Source organism: Neopelma chrysocephalum, unplaced genomic scaffold (assembly GCF_003984885.1).
Source record: "Neopelma chrysocephalum unplaced genomic scaffold, ASM398488v2 Primary Assembly neopelma1_42, whole genome shotgun sequence".
Lineage (NCBI taxonomy): Eukaryota > Metazoa > Chordata > Aves > Passeriformes > Pipridae > Neopelma > Neopelma chrysocephalum.
Genome location: NW_020897700.1, coordinates 974,124 through 993,857, shown reverse-complemented (window position 1 = coordinate 993,857; position 19,734 = coordinate 974,124). Strand labels below are relative to the sequence as shown.

The window sequence follows — 19,734 nt, the reverse complement described above, 5'->3', positions numbered from 1 at the left end:
CTTTTTGTCTTAAACCTTTCTGATGAAACACATTTTCTTCCAAAAGCCCTTTCTATTACTCCTTTTTATCATAGCCACCTGACACTAAACAGATTAGTATTTGCAGAAATGACAGTGATGGGAGTTTAGAGTCAAACCATGCTTCCCCTTGCCTTATAGGTTGAATTCAACTGTTTTGACTGTAGGCTGTGTACAATGGTCAATGCTTATATTTTTTAAAAAAGAATTCTGACAACATTAATGTGCTAGAACAAGTGTCTAGTAATAGCAATGAGCCAGTGATCAGGTAGTAGTGGTAATATCGAAGACTAGATCCATATGGTAACCATGCCATTTATCAGTGGTGGGAGTACCTTCACACCTCAGACTAAGAGACAGTGTTAAAAAAAACCCCAACAAAATATTGGGCAAAACCCTGGGCAAATATAGGAGGCTTCTGAAGTGCATTGATGACAACTTCCTGGCACAGGTGATGGAGTCAAGAAGGGGTGGCACAGTGCTGCAGCTCATACTTACAAACAAGGATTGACTGGTTGGGAATGTGCAAACCTTGGGTGCACTGACCATGAGATAATGTTGTTCAGTATCCTTAGAGGAGGAAACAAGGCAAAAACCAGGATTCCACCTGATAGTTATGAACCATGCATTAAAGAAATGTTCTGCATAAGCTATGGGTCTAAGCCACAGCTTTACGGCAACTATATTTGTGTTATAATTTGAGAATCACTAAAAACTGTTGCTTGGATCATATTTTAAAGTAACTAGAGCAGAATAGCTAATGTCTCTTGAGCCAAACTGTTGGCTCGAGTGAAAGTGAGGAACTTTCCTACTTTAGTAAATATAATAGTATAAAATGTTGAAACACTACTAGTGATGCTAAATGCTGACTTATTTATTTACTTACTTATTTATAGCTGTATAAGCTCTGGAATTTGAACAGTTGAGCTGACACAGAAAGCAAGTGCTAGCCAAATGGAAGGAATGGGAATGAATATCCAGAGGTGAGGGAAGAGCTTAGCATAGTTGTGAACTCACATCTTTAAGCTTTGCCTGGTCTGTTGATGTTCAAATCCCTGGATGAAATCCTGGCCTGATTCATTTTGAAGCTACCTTTGGATCCCAAGTTTGTCCTCCAAGTTCTTGCTAGCATATACTTTTGTTTGTAATTTAAACTTTTTGTAAATGTCAAATTTTATGATATTTTTCACAGGAGGCATCTTTCCTGCCTGTCACCACTGTCCTTATTAACTGAGTTCTCTTCATATTCATTGGCATGCTCCCACAGCCTACTTGGTTAGTCATCCAGAAAAGCAGAGTTGGCTGTCTGGACTCCATAGCCCATATCCATCTAGAGGGAGGAGTAACTTCCCTTTTGTCAGCAGATCCATTGAACTCTGGGGGCAATTTATGTGTGGGATATTACATGTACAAGTGCAGCATGAAGGAGTGTAACTTTTCCAGCATTACCAGCATGTAGGAGAACCTTACTGTTTGGGGTGCTAGGATCTTTATTAATTCTGCAGGTACTTTTTTCCTATATTAAGGAGATTAAGAAAAATTAGCTGTATGTCTTTCATTCCCACAACAGTCAGAACAGTAGACAGCCCATCACTATTGCCCTGTTTCTTACCTCGTATGCTGATATCTCATTTTGCCTTTGAGCAACAGTTTCTATTCCTTACAGTTACAAAGAAAGAGTCTGAATTATGCCCAACATCAAAAGATACAGCACTCCCTGAATCTGCAGACAATCTGACTCAACAGATCACTTCTGAGAAGTGTCATTTTAGAGTGTTGTGGAAAAATCAGTTAATCATTTAATTGGTACTCCAAATAAGACAATTTAAGTAATTTGAGCAAGGAAGAGGGTTTGTTTCCTCTGCTAGGCTACAAATACTTATTTTTAACTATAGCTATTTGGATATGGAAAAGAGGAAATTGTAAAATAAGAGCAAACTGAGATTTATGCAGTGCTGCACTAATATGAAACAAACAGAACTAAGTTTTGCAGGTTGTAAGGCAAGGATGGATATTTAAAAGTACCTTGCAAAGTTGTAAAGCTATAGCTCTTATTAACTATAAAAACTCTGCCCTCTAATAAGGACTGTTTCCTGTGGTAGGAGACAAACTAGAATTGCAGCTACACCTCATTTTGCTACATCTTGTTTTGGTGTTGGTCTAGCACAGAAAAGCCAATGTGTGAAAAGGTTTTTCCCATGTTTCATGTCTTTAGTTGTTTCTTCTCTATTGCATGATTGGACCTCTTATTACACTCTTATTATTTCATGCAGTCTACAACTGCATGAAATAGTCCTTTTAACGTTAAGATCCTGAGACTGAATGTTTTGCCTGCTACCCATCCTCCAGTTTCACAATGAAAATTTTCAGTGTCCATTCAGTTTTGTAGAGAATTAATAGTAATCGGATTATGTCTATTTATTCTAAGCTAATCACAATGCCATAAAGAGCTGGCCACTTGAAATTATTGCCTTTTTCACTACTCACACATCATACTTCTTGCTAAAGCCTAAGTATTTATGTCCAAAGCGTGGTTGCTTTGTTGCTAAGTTATAATAATGGCAAAACTTTCAAGAACTTTGAGCATGATGCACATATCTATATTGTTTTAATTATTTCACTGTTGATGAAATACTGATCATCAAAGCTAAAGGAATAACCACAATTAAATGAGAATCTGCTATGAGTGATACAGCAGTGTATTTAGGTTATGACAAGAAGTATATCTCAGCTTGACTTCCCTCACGAGCTCCCATTGCAGATCTTGTTCTTTTCTGCTTAGAGTTTCTACCTGGTTTTATTGACTGATTTTTTTTTTATAAAGGTAATTAAACTATTCCCTTTCCACATACAAGATTACTTCTGACATTTATTTTTTTATGTATGTTGGCATTTCATTTCTCACAGTAGTAATTATTCCTGCATCCCTTACACCTGCTCAAGCATCAATTGACTATTATATCCTTGCATTGAATTACATTTTTCAGTAATGATTAATTTTTTCATTGTGCTATGTGATGCAATCATAGATTGAATACTGCTGTTCAAAGTATTCATGTCTCCATCAGAATTTATCTTGATCAATGGCAAAGTAATCTTATAAGTTTTGAATCTCTAATTAATAGATGATAGATATAATATTCACAATGACTAATGGTTTAATTTGCAAGTTCATTTATTGATTACCATCTCTGAAGATTTTTTCAGTGGGGGTAATAGGTCACTGCATATCAGAATTATATACCTGTATTAGAAGGAATTACCATTCAGATGATACAAGTCTGCTTCCAGTCTATTCCCTGAGGAAAATCATAGCATTTGATTTTGGAATTAATTACAGCATTATACTGTAAACACCAAGAAGGCTGGAGTGGGCAAGTAGGCAATTTTGACCTGGTGAGCACTTGACTTTATGATCTATGCTATGTTCCCATTTGTAACTGTCTACATGTTAAATTTCATTCAGGGAAAAGATCAAATCAACCATTATTAGGTACTAGACCTTCAACTTGTGCCTTACTAGCTCGGACCTCTGCTTGAACTGCAGAGCAACCCCTCCCAGATTACAGCAGAAGGAGGCTGATGTGGGCCATATTCCCATCTTGGTGAATTTCAGAGGCTGCCTGTCAATTTGACACTCTGGCAGCAGTGGCCAGAACACTCCCCAGGGGAAGGCACCAGCTACACTTACATTTGAGTGAAACTTGTAGTGACCCAACCGCAGAACAGGATTCTGTTGAGGCAAACCCCTTTGGTACTCATTTCAGGTCTGATTTACTCTCTTGCCCATATGGTGGTTACTCTCCCCAAGTAATCCCATTTAAAATAATGGAGCTCCTCGCAGAGCACTTTCTTGCCCAGGTGGGCTGTGAGGGCAGGACTTCTCTACATAGAGTCCTGACGATCACCATCTCATGGTGCAGGTGCAGGAATGGAAGGTCCATGGTTGTGTCTCTGCTATCTGACCAACTCATTCATAAGCTTAACTGCAGCCCCAAAGGAAGAAGGATGTCATCCAGCGAGAGTGAGGCCATTGCTCTGTTCTCCCATTGCAGTAGTCCATAGAGTGGTCTTATTGCAGCAAAGACAATGAATTTTTTCATAGGATTTATGCCAAGAATTGTTTTCAATCTACCTAATCCAGGAACAATGCTGACAGTTAAGCCTGAAGCCATTATCTAACGTTCAAGGACCATTATTGCTTATATTTTTCCATTTTTCATAGAAGCTATTAAAGTGGAAAGCAATATTGAGGCCATAAAATAATCTGGGTGTTTGTTTGAAATGATATCTCAGTGAATTCCCTTCCTCTACCTCCCCCCCCAAAAAAAAAAGTTTAATTGAAAGAGCAAAAAGCTATGGAAACCACATCTGTTGTAAGGTACAGGACCATAAGGAACCAAAGAAAATGAAAATATGCAAAGCATCTAAGAAAAAAATTACTTTAACTGGGAAGTAATTTGAAGGAGAGAAATAATCCAAGAAGAATACTTCAGGATAATGACTCACACTATTTTCATAGCAAATTACAAAAAAATTGCTTAGAAAGTTGGTATATTATTTGTATGTTTAAATATTTGAAATGCATTTTAAAGATAAAATCTTAGAAAACTTTTTTCTTTTGATCCAAACTGTCTCATAGCCTAACATACCTTTAAAGAACTGATGCTCATAATTTTCTTTTACCATTTCAGAAAATCTGACTACATAAAGGAACATGATTTATTGATACATCTGTATTAAAAAACAGTTCATCAAAAGCACAACAGACATGTCTCCTGCCAAGCCAGAAACATGATAATTTCAGTGAAGTGTTAAATTAGGGTTAAAAATGGAGATTGCACAAACCACGTATACACAAGCACAAAAACGAAGCTTATCATTCATAGGAAGCACCTGTGACCAAAGTAAGTGAGAAAAGTCTTCCATGAGAGAGATCACTGATTCTATAAGAATTATTTTTAAAGTAATCATCATCAATATTTAGAAAAATAATAAAAAAGAAAACCTGTATAAGTTTTCCATCCTACCTGTTCATGCGACTCTTTAAAGCATAAAAATATTTAACAGGCACTTGAATTTTTGTAAATTTTACCTGGGACACGAGTATATATTTTCATTTCTTGGACTATTTCCCTCTTTGCGAACCAGAAATTCAGTCTAGGCAATTGCCATTAGTTAGATAATTAGGGAGTAACTCAAAGTTATCTCACACACAATGCAGCAGAATGTGAATATTAGCACTTGTATTATTTGTCAATAATTTATAATAAGTATACACGTATTTAGGAAAAGTTATTGCTATTTCCTACGGCAACTCACATCCTGATGAAATCTCTGAACAAATGGACCCTTGATTTAATTTCTCCCCCCGTGCAGCTGATGGTGCAGAGGTCGAGCTCTCACCTGGGCATGCTTCACTCTGATACAGGGCTGCATGAAGAAGGAGAAATGTAGATTCTTTAAAAATAATGAAAAAACATGTCTCTGTTTTGTGAGTTGCTCTTCTTCTATACCTTTTTCTTCCCCAGAAGATTAATACTTAGATGTGCTTTTTATTTGAAAGCCATGCCACAGAGATTTTGGAAGAGGTGGCTGTAGTGGATTAGACTTCATACTTGACAGGGAGCTCTTGTTGCAGTCGACTTTTAGAAAATCTTCCTCTACTCCCTTTTGTTCTTGCAGTCTTCTACCAGGTTACAAGAGGCTATATAACAAAGGAGAGGTTATGTAATAATGAACTACTTCAACTAAAATGTATTTCATATTCATTCTTCAGTACTATATTTCCCTTTCATAGTCATATTTCATAGTCACTGTAAATAAATTCAGGGTTAGATTGTACCTCTCAAGGTGACTTGTTCAGGATAAAGGCAGTTGTTATTGTGTTTCAGCTCTTTGTAATGCATGTACAAGGCAAGGAGCGTTTGATCAAAAGAAAAATATTTCAGTTTTGTGCTTTTTTTCTCATAGCAGAAAGTCAGATGAACAGAGAACTATTGAACTTGCACTTTCTCAAAGAAAACTTGCTGAGCAATTGAGGAGACATAGCTTTTACTAAAACCAGTTTGTTTAAATTCCATTTGGTTAAGGTCTTTTTGTTTGCTTTAGTTTTTTTCTAAACACATTTCATCCTGGTGAATTTTTCTGTAGATTAGTTGAAAGAAATTTTTCCTTAGTGTCTGACTTTTCCAGATATTTTCAAATTTTTTACAGCTTCAAGCTCTTCCAAAATTGATTTGTTTAAATTCCATTTGTTTAGGAATTGGGGGTTTGTTTGTTTGTTTGTTTGTTTAAGGTTTTGGGGCTTGTTTTTATTTGATTTTGATTTTGGTTGCTTTCCTGATACGTTTTGTTCTGGTGAATTCCTTCTTAGCTTAGAGAAATGAATTTTTCCTTAACTTCAATACATAACATCATATTTCTTTCTATAAAGTGTGAGAGCTAACGAGCATTTCTGAGTCTCCTATCTCCCCTCAAACCTGAGGAGATTAGATTCAGTGCACCTCTTATTTCTGAGGCACAGAATTCTGAGGAAGAAACATTTTTGTTTACAGAAACTTCTGCATGCACTGGAGAGAAGTCAGTAACAGGCAAACCTCTACTACATAATACCCTTTGCAGATAGTTTGAAGGTATGAAGGCATAAGCATTTATAATATATGTAAAGCCATAATCCTTTCCTTAGCTTTTCTGAATCATCTGAGAAATTCTGCCTGGTTCCCTTAGGCTGGCTTAGCCATTGGCTCAGGAAGGGGATAAATTAGGGGCTTTTGGAGCTGCAGGTGGGTGCAAACAGCACAGCAAGCCCCCTGCTCCTGCAGGCCAGCAAGGGCAGGCAGGGGACCACCACTGCTCCTGTGGTGCCTGAGCATCCAGGGTGTTTGCTATATCCTCTTTTTCCTTTGCAAACTCTCTTAAGACTGCACAGGACAGGATACAGGTCTGTGTGTCCCATCCTTTTGCAGCAGAAGATAGGGCTCGAGTAAGATGAAATAGCAGCAACAAAAGTTATTACAAAAGACCACGGTGGAGAATTACAGGGAGTTTTCTGGAGACAGTGGGATAACTTACCAAGACATAAAAGATAAGGTGTAGTTAAATCAAATAGAGGATCCATTTAATTAGATTCTTTTTTTATACAGAAACCAAAAACTTGCCCAGAAAGGGCCTAGAGATGATTCAAACCCTTATTAATTCCCAGCAAATCCCATGTTAGTATTCTATAATAAAAATGATCAAGTATATTTGTAGTGTTAGTAAGATAGTCAGGTGCCTTAGAAGTGCCTTTGAGAATAAAATTCCCTCTACATGTCTCAGATATAAGCAATCACTTTATCTGGTGTATTTTGGCACGTAGTTTGCTGTATTTTTCAATTTAGAAGCAACTGGGATTGCTTAAGTATTGGAATAGTGTGGGAGACAATTAGAAATTGTAACAGGTGTTAAATAGCCCTAAAGGAGCTTCTTGGCTCAATAAATTCACAATATTTTGATAAAGGATATTCAAGTTAAATTTATTTAAGATATGTTCTACCCCTTCCAACTTGCATGGTGTCTCAAATTATTACTGAAATGTTGAGTGAGAGCGTATATTAATTCTTGCACATTGGACTGATCTCCAGCAGATCTCTTAAAGTAGATTACATTGCAGCTCTTGATAAAATACAGCTCAGACTTTTACAATTTCCTTTCCTTCAGCATTTCCCTTCCCAATTCAGTTAGTCTTGATGGCATGAAAAATAATTTTATTTTGCTTGTCCTTTAACTTGCCTCACAAGAATTTTTCTCACTTACTTTGCATGCACAAAGAACGCATCTCTATTTTCTTCTTTTTGCCTGAGCAGAAAGAGTGAAACAGTCCCATAATTTCTTTCTCTAGAAATAATAACAAAGAAAGGTCAACTTCAAAGTCTCATTTCCTCAGGTATCTCTTCTTAAGTTTGATTCTGAAGTTTATGAGGCTTTTGCTAACCCATGAGGCTCTTCCCTCCAACACTCTAAGCCTCCTAGGAGCCTGCCCACAGGCAAATCCCTGCTGATTGCATTGCAGCCATGGAAGAGTAGGTATTGGGATATTGTGTCACAGAATATAATTCCTCAGGTTTCCTACAGATTTTTATTACTAGTAAGTTTACCTACACCACTTTCTTGGATTATAATTGTGTTTTCATCGGCATGAGCATTTTATGTTTATTGGCAAAAGAACATTTATAACTCATTATCTGTAAACAGTTCATAGTTTTGCTGAAATGTTAGAGCTGCTGCACAATATCCAATCACCACAGCATATTACAGATGCTGTGTTTAAAGCTCAGCTGGTAACTTTGTAATGAATTTTAAGGGAGAATGATTTGTTTTCAATTAGAAAGGCCTTCACATAGCAACAGGTACAGTTGGGAGATGACAAAGCATTAGCCAATTTCAGCACTGTGTAGTGTAAATTATGAAGTAGCACAAGCAGCCTTTTTTTATCCCAGACACTTCCATTTAGCATATGAAGAAAGACTTGAGACATATATTAATACCGAGGTAGTGACTTGTGTTCTGCAAGAGCTGTCTTTTAAAAGACTTGTTTGTCTACCGTAGTATCCCACAGGGTTTTTTTTACTGAGTTTTCACACTTAGATGCCACTGAAAAACTACTACTTTAATCTGCTGAATGCTGGATGGTCCCTAAGGGATTTAAGGACACCACAAAGTCAGCTTTTATAGCTCTTTTATGCTTTATGACTAAGATAGGTATTTTGAAGTGGAAAGAATGTCTACAAAGTAGGGAAAAAAGAATTAAAAATTATGCTTAGACAATTCAGAATAGGTAAAGGAACACGCAAACACATTAATAATTTGCTATATTTAATGACAAACTACTGTATTATTCCTTTAAAGGGAGATTTCCTGAAGATATTCTCCTTAAAGATTATTGATTTATGTTTGGCTGTGGATTATTTAAAACTTTGGTGAAGAAATCAGACATATCAAGGAGGTAAAAAGACACCTGGAAAGGACTTTTGAGGGGTTTATGATTTAAGGGGCTGCAATATGTAAAGATACATTATAAAAAAATGTGCTGTAGTATACAAATTGATTGTTGTTCTTTAGTAACCATGTCTTGGTCTGACTGGTCATGATTTTTATCCAAAATTCCAGCACCTCATTTCACAAGCATTTATCACTAATTTATAAACACTTGTTTTCCCCAAAATGCCTCTACTGGTGAAAAATTATATACAAATAAATATCAAAGATACAAAAAAATTTATTTGGTGTAATTTCCTCATGTTTCAGAAATGTGATTTTAGATAGAAGCCTTCTGCAGAGAGGAGGAAGTTGGACTTTCTATGTAAAGGGAAGAGTTTGATCTCAGGTGCTTTACAGGAGCACAGGAAGAGGAACTGTGAGCGGACAAGACAAACCCTGCAGCCAGGCTTGCATCAAGATGGGATTACCTGTTTATCTGCATTTGCAGCAAGTGGAACATTCAGGCATTTCAGAGATGGACAGGAGGTCAAACGGTGTCTGCATGAGTGAACTGAAGGTACGGGTAACCTCTTTCCGTATGACAAAGGGCTTCTTTCTCATGTGATTTAGGAAGCACCACTCAGTGACTGCAGCTAGCTAATGCTGTGAAGGCTTGTGGACCTCCCTTGCTATGAAGGAGTGTTCTCTTAGCCCTGCTATCCCTACTTGTTTCCAGAGCATCAGGGGCTTGTGGGTAGCCATGGCAATCTTTTCACCAAACTGCGACTATTCTCATTTTGATCGTTGCGGCATCAAAGGTGATGAAACACACCTACTCACTGGCCCCTTATATATGCTTTTCATTAAAAGAAAAGCTATCCTATTAATTTGTCTATCATTACATTAGATGTATGTGTTAAGAAGTAAAAGAATAAATGATGCCTGATAACTTTAAAGAGCGGTACATCCAAATTACAATCAAGGGTAAGATATCAAAGCAAATGCACTGTGCAGTGCATGTGGGCTAAAGAAACACACCTTATACAAACTCAGGAATTTATTGCTAGTCCAATTAAGGTATTAGAAATTTAATCAAAATTGTATTACTAATTTAGTTACAAGGATGCTAACTCATACAGTTGGAATGACCTAATTACAGCAAATTTTCATTTATAATACAATTATTGAACAAAAGTATCCCTGTTTCTTTTACACTCATCTTTATTATTCTGGGTCAGTAGATAAATAGTGTTACTGCTCCTTAGCAGAATATAATAGGGGAGCAGAGTTGTACCATGGATCCAGTCTCTCAGGTGCTTCACTGACAGGAAAATGGTGGTTATAGTAGGACTTCTTCCTTCTCATTTCTGGTTTCACTTGGTGTTATTTTTACATGTTTACTAACAAAATTATTTGCTCTTTCTTCAATGGTTTGCAAATTCCATGTTATCATTGGCTTTTAGTATATATAGTGTATTTTCCATGTGTTGGATACTTGACTTTTGCTGTCTTTGTCACCACTGTATCCAGTACTACCCTGGTCTATGGCCTTAAGGCTTCTGATGCCATCCTGCTCTTGCACTTTCAAGGCCCATTCTGAATCATGTGCTTGAGTTTTTGGAGACCTCTGTTTTCCTTCAAATGCCTTGGAACTGTTCTTTCCCAATAGTATTAGTACAATTATATTTCCCATTATATTAGTACAATCCAGTCAAGCATACAGTCTCATTCAAGGGTAAGTCAAGGGTTCATGCCACAAAAAAAAGAATGCTCTCAAGAACATGTATTTGTATACTGATATATTTTGGTAACAACTTGCTATTAATACCTATTTGTTATGACAGTATCACTGTTATCGAAATTGATTTACCAGAGAAGGAATTTTGGTCATTAGAAATGGAGTAGCTATTTTAAAAAGTTTATAGAGTGTTTTAACTTGTCAGTATGAGTTAGTAGCTTTTAAAGCTAAGAGTAGATTTGAACAGTTGAACTCAAATCCTTAGTGCACTTTCCACATTGTCAAAAGCTGTGTAGGATTAACCGTGGAGTAATTCTGTTTGAGTGCATTGCATATGCAAAATTCATTGCTAGGTAGTTCTGGGATGCTATTCCTAACTCATTGATTTCAGCTTATTGCTATTATAAAAGTGATTTAATTCTGGTCATAAACTTAACAATTGTTTAAAATCCATTTATGTTTTGCAGAGGTATTTACACCACCTTAAGCAGGTTAGTAACACAGAATGAGGGCAATCCAATATGCCTATTATCAAGTCCTTTCCCATTCAAGATCAGACATTTTGACAGTTACACATTTGAAAAATGATTTGAAGTTTCTTACTGAAAACTGTGGACTGATTTCACTAGAAGAAAGACTTTTAAAAATAAAACATGCCATTTACAAGGAAAAATTCTCGGAAGGAGTAAAACTTGTTGCAGAGAAGAGGGAGAACTGGGAAACAAACTTCTAAGAGCTGTATTAGTGGAAGATCTTCAGGGTAGAAGAGTTCGAGCTGATTTTAGAAAGAGTATTTGAATAAATTTGGTAAGGAGTTGGAAAAGATTTAGTGACAGATTTAAAGGCATTAAAAGGCACTAAAACTTATAGCATTTGATGGAAAAGTAGTGTCGGAAAATGTGGTGGCAGAACACTCCCGTGGTACTTTGAGAAATCTGCTCAAAAACATCAACCCTTCTTTTGACTTTCAGGCACCAACCATCAGTTCTCTTAGTCAAGAAACCAAATACTCAGTGAGCTACTTAAATGTAAAATTCTGATTTAGGACCACATTGCAAATGTATCATTAAACCAATCTACCTCATCTCCTACCTCCTGTAGTTCTTTGTTGAACAAGTGCTAAGTGCTCTTTGCTTTCAACTTGTCTATTTGACAAACACAGCTATGGTAAATCCAAAGCAACTGCACTTGATCTCTGGTTTGCTTGGAATTTTTCACAATTTTTTCAGACCTAGTGAAGACATCATGTACTTGCAAGCTTGTATGCTTTCTCCAGCTGTTTCACATGCTCTAATACACCATCCTAAATTTTTTTTCTCTCAGAAAACACAAAAATTGACAGAACAGATGTGTTTCTGCTATCCTGGGTGGTAGAGCTGTATGGGGATAAGGATGAAGAATCTATATGCAACGTAAGATTCCAGGCTTGCAAGCCTAAGCAACAGTTGGGGCTCCCCCACAAAAGCAGGAATGTGAAATTTAAAATAAGACTAGAAGCTATTGGAAAGTCACAATTCTTTAGAGGGATGAGGGCCATAAATTCCTCTGTAGCCAAGGATAAAGGACTAAAACTGGAATCAGCAGACGGAAACATAACTACTCTACTTAGCTTGCGCACACCTATCTCTGATGAAGAGAGGCAGACAGAGAGGCTGTGATCTACTGTTTATCTACAGATACTTGTTTCTGATAAGAAAGAGGAAGGACATCTTGCTATGGGTAAGGAAGCACCCAGTTCAGTGAAAACAAAGAACTAGACAGGCACTTTATGGTGAGGACAGAAAGCCTCCCGACCCAACTTGGAAACAACTTCCAGTCACATAGACCTAAGATGTCACAGAAAAGGTTTAATATTTTGGTTTAGTTATCTGATATGGTGAAAAACATTCAGAGGGTAACACACTGTCTGTTACTATGGTTATACTTGTAGCTATTAAGGTGATTTTTTGAGTTGCTTCCAGAGAAGAGGAAAAGTAGCCACAGGCATGGGTATGATGAAAGTGGGAAAAGCCTACTCACCTTCAGAGAAGTGATAGGTACAGTTAGTTGGGCACATTGATCTATGACTAGAAGCTTAGGAACAGGAGAACACATCTGATCAACATGCGGCTGAAGTGTGTCTACACCAATGAACACAATATAGGTAACAAACAGGAGGAGCTGGAAGCCACTGGCAGCAGGAAAGATAGGGGGTATTTGCCATGCTGGAAACATGGTGGAGTGCTGCAACGCATGGCTACATCCTCTTCAGAAGGGACAGGAAAGGAAGGAGAGGCAGTGGGGTACCCTATGTGTTAGGGAGTGTCTTAATTGTCTAGGGCAGAATTATGGTGATGACAGACTTGAGTGTTTATGGGAAAGACTCAGGGGATAGCCAACAAGGCAGGTATCCTGGTGGGAGTCCATTATAAACCACCCAGGCAGGATGAAGAGGCAGGTGAAGTATTCTATGAGCAGCTGGCTGATGTTTCATGGTGGCTAGCCTGTGTTCTTGTGGGAGACTTCAACTTGCTGGATGTCTTCTGGAAACTCAACATAGAGGAGAGGAGGCAGCCTAGGAGATTCCTGGAGTGTGTGGAAGATAACTTCCTGACACAGCCAGTAAGCAAGCTTACCAGGGGAGGTGTCCTGCTAGACCTGCTGTTTACAGAGAAGGGCTGGTGGGAGATGTGGCTGTCTTGGGCAGAATGACCACAAAATGATAGACTTCTCAATTCTTGGTGAAGTAAGGGAGCAGGTCAACAAAACCTCTGCCTTGGACTTCCAGAGGGCAGTCACTGGCCTGTTCAGGACACTGATTCAGAGAGTCCCTTTGGAAACAGTCCTTAACAACAAACGGGTCCAGGAAGACTGAACATACTTTCAGAAGGAAATCTTAAAGGCACAGGAGAAAGCCATTCCCATGTGCCAAAAGACAAACTGCTGGGGAATAAAACTGGACTGGCTGAACAGAGAGCTTTCACTTGAACTCAGGAAAAAAAAATAGACTTTATGACCTTCAGAAGAGGGGGCAAGCAACTCAGGAAGAGTACAAGGATGTTGTTAGGTCATGTAGAGAGAAAATTAGAAAGGCAAAAGCTCAGCTAGAACTCAATCTGGCTACTGCTGTGAAAGATAATAAAAAGTGGTTTTATAAATACATTAACAACAAAAGGAGGGCCAAGGAAAATCTCCATCCTCTATTGGATGCAGCGTGGAACATTGTCACCAAGGATGAGGACAGACTGAGTTACTTAATGCCTTCTTTGCCTCAGTCTTTAACAGAAAGACCAGTTATGCTCAGGGAAACTGGCCCCCTAGGCTGCTAGACAGGGAAAAAGAGCAGAATAGACCCCCTGCAATCCAGGAGGAAGTAGTTAGTGACCTGGTGCACCACCCAGACACTCACACTTCTATGGAGCTGGATGGGATTCACCTGAGGGTACTGAGGGCACTGGTGGAAAAGCTTGCCAGGCCACTCTCCAACATTTCTTGTCAGTCCTGGCTAACCAGAGAGGTCCCAGACAACTAGAGGTTAGCCAGGGTGATGCCAATCTACAAGAAGTGTTGGAAGGAGGATATGGGGAACTACAAGTCTGTCAGTCTGATCTTGGTGCCAGGGAAGGTTATGGAACAGATCATCTTGAGTGCAATCACATGGCACGTACAGGACAGCCAGGGTATCAGGCCCAGCCGGCATGCATTTAGAAAAGGCAGGTCCTGCTTGACCAACCTTATCTCTTTTTATGACCAGCTGATCCACCTAGTGGATGAGGAAAAGGCGGTGGATGTTGTCTACCTGTACTTCAACAAAGCCTTTGACACTGTCTCCCACAGCATTTGCCAGGAAAAGCTGGCAGCCAGTCCTTTCACCATCCTCGTTGCCCTCCTTTGGATGCTCTCTAACAGGTTGTCTCTTTTATACTGTGGGGCCCAAAACTACATGCTATGATAAAGAGCTGTGGAAGATAGGTGGTGGAAATTCCTCAGCTACGGGACACCGCAAAATTCTGCATGAATGGCAGCTTCTACTCAACACCTGCCATAAGCCTGCAGCACACTGAGACTGGCAACTGTAGCATATAGCAACCTTTGAGACACTTCCTAAAAATGAAAGGTGAGCCTCTGGGTGGACAGTGTTTTGCCAGGAGCTAATGAGTATTAAATGGCATACAAGGATTAGTAGTTTAGTAGAAATATTTTCAAGTAAATGAGATATGAAACGAAACAGATTAGAAAATTAAATTACATTTTATTTTATTAAATCACATTAAATTATAATGATTTTTTTCAAGACTAAATAAAGAATCTGTTTTTCATGGTTAATACAGTGTGGCAACTGAGGTGAAGCTTCACAAAACCATGCAATGCTTTTAACAGCTATTAGGGAAATCAAAGACTCTGACATACAGAGTATCATTTGCAACACAGCTGAAGCAGAAGATAATATGAGTATCACCAGTCTTGTCAGTGGTATTATTTTAGGAGATACTTTCAAGAGAATGGTTGAATTACTACACAGAAGGATCATTCTTAAGAAAAATAATCATCAATGCTACAAACCAAAGCAGCTGTTTCATCAGTCTCCAATCGAAAGGGTGAATTGGTATTGATAATCATAACTGGTAATGGCCTTCCTGAGAGCACAAGATAAACCATAATTCTTCCACTTTCAAAATTAGTTGATTTCTATGTTATTCACCAGAATTATCTCCGCACAGCAACATTTTTTTTCATGCTAGAATGATGAATTTTCATCATATGCAAATGTTAGAATATCCAAGTTGGTGAATAAAGACAACTGCAGAAAAAATAGTTTGTCTAGGAGCAACAAACCTAAGACTAAGGGTCCTCTAATCCTACTTTCTGGTATTGTTTGAGAAAGAAAAATATTCTTTTTTGTTTCTCTTCTATGTTTAAAAAAAGAAATCAAAGCACTTTCATATTGGTGATGCAATGAAGTAGTTTCAAAAACATACCACAAAGTACATCTTTAAAATATTGGCAGACCTCTGCATTATGACACAGTGGAATATGCCTGTATTCTTTAACCTCCATGCTATCTCAGTGTTGCTAAATGTTGAAAAATTTGATGTCATCAACAAATGATTTTTGGCAATTAACAGCATATTCTTTACACAATCTAGTGAGGACCTGTCATAACAGACTACTTAGGAAGATAGGGTTTTTTTCCTTTTTCTCTCAATAATTAAATTTGGAAGCAATGCTGGTTTTTCACGAAGTATTTTGACATATTCCTACCATTGCAAATAAATCTATCGACCTGACTGTTGGGTTTACACCAAGCTATATTTAGGACAGTTCTATTTGATTATGTAGTGAATATACAATAACAATTAACCTAATTTGAAGCTCAGTCGGATCTCTGCTTATTTCTCTAGTAAGCACAGGAGATACTGATGATGGTAATGTATTCAATATGGGAATTAAACATTTGTTTCTTAAAGTGCTGTATAGTAACCAGTAATTGGAAGATGGAAAAGGAACCTTAAGAAGAAAGATGGAGATGCAAAAGTAAAGGACAAATTTAGCGCAACTTCAGAGAACATATGCCTTCTATAAAAGGAAGCAAAATACAATCTAATATACCAAAAAGCAATCTCTAAATATCTGAAGCTTTTGTTACAATTTAGAGGTCTAGAGGTCAATTAATAATAATTACAGAAGTTCAGCAAGTGACATAATATATTGCAGAGAGAGTGTTAATGTTCTGAACAGCATTATATCACCTCTCCTTTAGATTTGCTACGGGATTCTGCTACCAACAGTTTAAATTGGCATTCTGGAGAAAACATTTTTCAATTTTCAGACAAACCAGTCTTATGATGAGACCTTTTTATCTCTTGTGCTTTGCAGATTAAAAAACTTCTTATATTCTATGGAGGACTGGTCAGGATAGGGTGTACTGAAAGTCCACTTTCAACTTTCAACAAAGGCTGAGCCAAGTATCAACTGAATCTTTTTGAAACTGGAAAAAGTACAGACCACAGTCTTTGCCTGCCCCATTATTTTTCTTTTTCACGTCTTTGTCTTCCTGATCTGACTGGAACTGTAAGTGCTCACAGTAGTCAGGTAGAACAGCTGCCCTGGTAGCCTTTAACAAAATAAGACCAGACACATAATCAAATCGTATTCTCCTGAGAGTATCCTATAAGCTGTGAAGTGATTCTTATTCTTGCCATTTGAAGGGAATTTTCATCCTACCTGAAGACAAAAGGAATCAGCAAAAAGAAAAGATTTCTTTGCTATGTGATTTCAAAGTATGGGAGCACATACATTGGCAGGCCATTTTGCCATGATTCATGCCAAGGTCCTAGTCCTCTAAATAATCACTGTGGCTTTGGCTACATTGGCAAATACTGCGGTGAAATGGAAGCAGGTCTTCAGAAACAATCGGTTGGTACTGAGAACCCAGCACCCACAGTAAATGTGGTTTGGAGGGGATTTACTTTAGACTAGTACCAATCTAGTTCCATAGACTGAAGACCATTAGTGCTGGAGCACAATATGTTCCAACAGTCCTGGAAAGCACATCCAAAAAGATGCTGCAATCATCTTCGTGTACTCCAAGGCTCACTTTTGAATTGAAGTTCCTCACTTGAACTAAAGTGCCAATGTATACCGTGTACTCTTTGTACATTTGTGCCACTGAGGTACACTAGGTTGAACCGTGTCACTTCCTTGACAGGGGAAATAGAGCACAGACTGGAAAAGAATTTGAGTGGTGCTCACCTCCTGCCCATGGCATTGGGGTAATCCAAGCTAGACTTAACTTCCTAAATGAACTAGAGTGCACCTTGGTGCCCCAGTCCCCTGTAAGACTCTTTGCCTTGTCTGCAGCACACTCATGCCTCACACTGCGAAGCACTCCTTGCTGGTCACCATATTCACTAGGAAAGGCCACTGCCTTCAAAGATGTGACTTCACAGAGGAAAATCCAGGCTCCTGAGAAATCCAGGGTCCTGGACTCTTTTTTCTGGGAAATTGTCTGACAGGGTAGGGAGAGGCAAAGATAAAATTGTGCTGTCAGGGAGAAGTGTTAGGGACTGTGGATTTATGCCCTGTAATACAGGAAAGATCCAAATGTATTTATTTGCTTTTTTCTGGCTCATGTTGAAAATATTTGAAGGTCTAGTGAAAGGCAATGACAATAGTAATAAACCAAGGGAATGTTTGTGATTTGAAATTATCTTTCTGTACCTAAGCACTTCAGCCTAGTTACCATAGATCTGTCTACACTTCAATTTGTTTTTTGTTTCATCATAGCTTAAGTGGAGAGGAAGGGTAACATGCTAAATGTAAAGGAATATCGTCTTATATGCTATAACAATCCCCCTTCCCCTAGATGCGAAGAGGGGTGCAGTCTTCTTTCTTCATCCATTGTCTTGACATTACTTCTCTTGCTTAATTTTTAAGTTCAGCTAAAGCCATACTGTTAGTAATCATTTTAATGAGTAATGTGAGTGAGCAGTTAAATCAATGCATCATAGATGAAATCTTAATTAAAATGATATTTAGTTATGGGAAGTGAGAGTTTCATAATTTATTTTCTATTAAGATGTTGACTGTTTCACTGAAAGCAATTATTTTGTGGGTTTAATCATAATATAAAAGCTTCACTGAAGTTATATTTCTGCATCTTTCTGTTCTCCTCCTTGGATATCCACCATCCTCAAATTTAAAGGCCCATTCTAAAAGGCCAGTGCCAAAATGTTTGCATTAATTTTCTTTCTTCTTGAGATGTTTTTTACATCTATTGTGACAGTAGGCTACTATGCTGTTTAAGATAGCTTTCTTGGACTTTATCAGAGTAAACATTCACGTAGGATTAAGCATGATTACGCATATTTAAAACCACTTTTTCAGAGTTGCCCTAAGAAGAATGGAACTGTTTTCATTTGGGCTGCAGGTTTTAAATACCATGCATGTGACCCTGCACTTATGTTTGTGCTTACTCCAATGCATAAATGACATGTGCATACTTTTTGAGGATGTTCCTGCCCATGGGAGGGGGAATGGACCAGATGACATTTAACGGTCCCTTCCAACCCAAACTATTCTATGATTCTATAAATCTAGAGGGTGAGGTAAATTGCTTTGTGAATGCAGTTAAGGTCTACATTTGCAATTTCACCAAAATATTGTTATGTAAATCTACCCTTTTGAAGATGTGACTGAAATGGTCCTTGAGTTCTTGCTGTTCTATATGCTTTTTTTTGGTGGAGGACAGAACACTATAATAATTTCTTCTTCCCTCTCCACTCACTGGATAACTTTGCTCTCAGCAGGGTAAGTGCTCCCTACAGAACTATGTGAGAGCCATCAACTTCCCTCAAGCACAGTGAATGAAGATGGACCATCCACTAAGGCCAGGTTTTCAAAGCTCTTATGCGCTCAAAATGGTAGGCAGGCACACAAATCCTACATCAAGTCTCATATGTCCCTGTCAGGGAAGTAGCTATATTCAAGAGAAATAGACTAAATGGAGGATGTCAGCTACGGAAAACTACATATGAGTGGTTTTGGGTTCCTCAGTGATCTTGAACAATTAAATTTTGAAGAATCCAAATGCTCTTTGATACTAAGTGTGAAGGCTCCCAGGTGAAAAATACAGTGATATTAGCTATTTATATATTAATTTGGGGGATTTTTTCCTCTTCCTTCTATGTGGACTTCAGCTTTAAGTATGAAAATTTTTTCTCATATCCTTTTAGATGAATTACAGATTGTAGATACCTTGAGGTTGAATAGGTGGCTTCCAGACTGGAAATCAAGAACTTGTGCTAAGTGCCTTTGCTTCTTTTACAGTGCCTGAGGGTTAGGTGTATTTCTATGGAATCCAAGTCAATAATTACACTTTTAAGAAGTTAGGGAACAAGTGATACACCCTGGCTGTGTTTTAGAGGTCTTTTACATGGAATTAATCCTGTTATCTTGCACTCCTCAAACCTGGAGGTTAGAAAGATTTCTGATGAGCTTGGGCAGAATTTAGGTGCTGAGCTGCTCAAACTAGGGCT

At 38.0% G+C, this 19,734-nt stretch overlaps 1 long non-coding RNA gene across 1 annotated transcript; it reads right to left on the bottom strand.

The window, feature by feature from the left end:
* Nucleotides 1–5,656: 5,656 nt before the first annotated feature.
* LOC113964301 lies at nt 5,657–17,600 on the bottom strand. Its single transcript, XR_003533151.1, has 3 exons — nt 17,514–17,600; nt 7,816–7,896; nt 5,657–5,725 (listed from the first exon to the last, which is right to left on the bottom strand). It is a non-coding gene; the product is annotated as an uncharacterized LOC113964301 (long non-coding RNA).
* Nucleotides 17,601–19,734: the final 2,134 nt, after the last annotated feature.